Source organism: Myotis davidii, unplaced genomic scaffold, assembly GCF_000327345.1.
Source record: "Myotis davidii unplaced genomic scaffold, ASM32734v1 scaffold705, whole genome shotgun sequence".
Taxonomy (NCBI): Eukaryota; Metazoa; Chordata; class Mammalia; order Chiroptera; family Vespertilionidae; genus Myotis; species Myotis davidii.
The window spans coordinates 607,822-611,781 of NW_006296405.1; the positions used below are offsets into that span (position 1 = coordinate 607,822).

At 45.1% G+C, this 3,960-nt stretch overlaps 1 pseudogene; it reads left to right on the forward strand.

Moving 5' to 3' along the window:
* The first annotated feature begins 710 nt into the window (after positions 1–710).
* Positions 711–1,497, forward strand: LOC107184326 (annotated as a pseudogene).
* The last annotated feature ends 2,463 nt before the right edge of the window (positions 1,498–3,960 follow it).

Sequence of the window (3,960 nt, forward strand, 5' to 3'; positions counted from 1 at the left end):
CACTGGGTTCGCGAGCAGGCCAGGGGGTTCGGGAAAGAGCAAACCAGCGCCCGCAGCCCAGCTCGGGGGAGGGGACCTCAATGGAAAGCAGGGCTTACAGTGAACGCCAACACACGGAACAGGAAGACCCACCTCCTTCCTCCTCTCAGAGCCCAGAAGCCTGGCCACTGGGCCCAATTCTCCAGCCAGGCAAGGCCACGGGTCCTCCTGACCACTCTGACCAACGCAGGAGGGAGGACCAGCGAGACAGCTCTGGGCGTGTCTTACCCACAAGGTAGAGCTCAGGCCCAACTGGCGTCACTGGTGAATCCGACCAACCATTTAAAGAAACGTTCGTACCAGTTTTAAAAACGCTTACGAACAAACTAGTGAAGAGGGGAGCATGCCCCACTCATTCCCTGAGGGCAATATCATCATGACACCAAAACTGGACAAAGACATCACAAGAAAAGAAAAAGAGAACTTACATAATTTTATATGTCGATTATATCTCAATAAAAAATTTTTCGGGGAAGTTGCCTGGACCCAGACATACGGGCTCATGTGCTGCGGCTCTGGGAGGTCTCGGGCTGAGAATGGCCCCCAAAGGAAGCAGGATGAGGAGGAAGAAAATGCACCCCAAATTCAAAGACTGCGTTTGCAAGCATCTGCAAAAAAGCCAAGTGAAAAAGAAACTTTTTGATGCAAAAATTTGGCCAACGGCGCTCTAAGCAAGTGCTGATTTAGAAGAGTAAATTCACCAGAAACAAGTGCAGAAAGGGGAAAATTCTTAATCTGGTGTGATAGCAGCAGATAAAAAAAGTACTTGATGGCCCTGCCCATGTGGTTCAGTGGTCGAGCATCAACCTATGAACCAGGAGGTCACGGTTCGATTCCCAGTCAGGGTACATGCCTGGGTTGCAGACTCGATCCCCAGGAGGGGGTGTGCAGGAAGCAGCCGATCAATGATTCTCTCTCATCATTGATGTTTCTCTCTCTCCCTCCCTCTGAAATCAATAAAAACATATCTATTTTAAAAAGTACTGGATGATGTATATCACACAGTTTTCAATCAAAGGAAGAAAATTCAAATCAACCAAGAAGAGAGATTAAAGAACGAGGGAACCAAGTGGCTAGTTTTCCTGTCACATGTAGTAAGAAGAGCTAAAGTCATTTTTTTTTTAAAAGTGTGGCCCAATAGAATCTGTACACTTTTGTTCTATGATTCCAGCAGAGAGAACTATATCCAAAAATTTGGCTGTAGTAAAACATAAAATTCATCCTGATCAGAAAAATATGAATGCTTACCAGTATGTTGTGTTTAAGGATGAGAGAGCAGCGACTAAAGCATTGGACTGAAACGGGGCCCAGGTTGCTGGTGGATTTCGTACTAGAGTTGACCTAGCACCCGAGACCTCATCGAGGGACAGGCGACCAGTGTTGTGGGGAACCTCCCGCTGAGGACGGCGGTTGGGGCCGCTTTTGGGCTGTGGGAACTTTGTGGCGGTGGGTCACAAGAGGCCGCTGACAGGCGTCAGCAGAGGACTTGGCTCCTCTCACTCTGAAATGAAATAATTCTGCACTGAGGGGGAGAAAGCTCAGGCACGTGCTCTCTTAAGAAAAGTTAGACCCCAGTTTGAAGAATGTCAGTAGATCTAAGAAGAGACTTCATTTTGCTTCAAAATATGTCGGACATTCTAAAAATTTATTTTTTGAAGAAAAAGCTGTTCTCAACAAAAAGAAAGAGCAGAAGAAAGGTGGATGGACTAAGAAACAGAAAGAACACAGAAGTAACATTTCAAAGCTTTGTTTTTTTTCTCACTGAATACTGGTTATAAAAATGTGGTGAAACCCCCTCCGCCAAATTTTTAAGGTGAAAGACAATCCATAGAAAGACAATCCAAAGAAAATATTCACAAATTATATATCTGATAGGGGACTAGTGTCCAGAATATTACAATTCAACAATTAAAAGACAACCCAACTTTTATTTTTTTTATTTTTAAAATATTTTTATTGATTTCAGAGAGGAAGAGAGATGGAGAGAGAGATGGAAACATCAATGATGAGAAAGAATCACTGATTGGCTGCCTCCTGCAGGTCCCACACTGGGGATCAAGCCCGTAACCTGGGCACGTGCCCTGACCGGGAATCGAACCCTGACCTCCTGTTTCATAGGTTGATGCTCAACTGCTGAGCTACACCAGCTGGGCAAGACAACCCAATGTTTAAATGGGCAAAAGATTTTAATAGACATTTCTCCAAAGAATTCATCAACATGGTCAATAAGCACATGGAAAGACACTCAGCACCCACTGGAATTGCTATAAGAAAAAACGATGAGCAATGACTTGTGCTGACAAGGATGTGGATAAATGGGAGCGCTCGTACATTGCTGGTGGGAATGTAAAATGGTGCAGCCGCTTAGGAAAAACAGTTTCCAATTCCTCAAAAGGTGAAGCATAGAATTCCCATGATTCAGCCGCTCTAATCCTAGGTCTACATGCTCAGGAGAACTGAAAACATGTTCACAGAAAACATTTTCACGAATGTTCATAGCAGCATTATTGATAACAGCTCCAAAGCAGAAACAACTCCAGTGTCCATCAGCTGAGGAAAGGATGAACAAGATATGGTTTATACAATACAATGGAGTGGTATTCAATCTTTAAAAGGAAGGAAATAGCCCTGACCGGTTTGGCTCAGTGGATAGAGCGTCGGCCTGTGGACTGAAGTCAGACACAAAAGGCCACGTGTAAGTGAAGTGTCCAGAATAGTCAGATCCATAGAAACAGATAGTAGATTAGTAATTGCCAGAGACTGGGTTGAGGGAGGAGAAGGAAATGACTCCCAATGGGTAACAGTTTTCTTTTTGGGGTGATGAAAGTGTTCTAAAATTAGATACTGGTCATAGTTGCATGGTAACTGTGAATATAGTAATAACCACTGGATTGTATGCTTTAAACGGGTGAATTTCATGGAGTGTGAATTGTATCTCAAAAAAGCTGTTATAAAATATTTTTAGAAATATCTCTCTTAATAAGGAAATGCTGACATCTGTATGTTATAACATGGATGAACCTAAAAGCCTTATGCTGCCCTGGTCGGTGCGGCTCAGTTGGTTGGGTGTTGTCTCCTGCACTAAAAGATTGCTGGTTCGATTACCAGGCAGGGCACATGCCCAGGTTATGGGCTTGACGATACAACAATTTCAGTAAATTTGTTGAATTCTTTCTGAATTATAGCCAAAATCGTAATCTTTCATCACAAATTATTTTTAATGATTTTCTTGAACATTGATGTTTCTCTTTCTTTCTCCCCATCTCTCTAAAATTCAATAAAAATATTTAAAAAAAAACAGCCCTAACCGGTTTGGCTCAGTGGGTAGAGTGTCAGCCTGCGGACTGAAGGGTCCCGGTTCAATTCCAGTCAAGGGCATGTACCTTGGTTGCGGGCACATCCTGGGAGGGGCGGGGGTGTGTGTGTGCAAGAGGTTTCTAACTCTCTATCCTCTCCCTTCCTCTTGAAAGTAAAGAACTGGAAGTCACCTGAGACTGGCCAGGAAGCCAGGACAAGTGGGATGGGGAAACTCAGACAGAGGGCTGAGCAAACCGGCTGAGAAACTGACAGCAACACAGAAGGCGCCTCCCTAGAAATGCCATCCAGGCCTCAGCCGTATTTCAGCTCCAGGCCCAGAAAAGCAGCAGAACCAGGTGGGAGACACCAGGACCAGCTCTGATGACTGAGGGCCCCCTGCCCTGACACTGACCAATCAGTGGAGACCTCGGCCCCGGAGGCCCACACCTAGAAAACTGATGAATGTTTTGCTGACCCCTCCCCTGAGACCTCCCCTAAGATTCCCACCTGCAAGGGAGATAAATATGCTCAAAACAAAGGACCCAGCATGAGCTCTCCCTCCAAGGAGCATGCCCATGCCATTCCCTCCTTCCCTCTCCTCCCCCACAGGCATGCATACTTTCA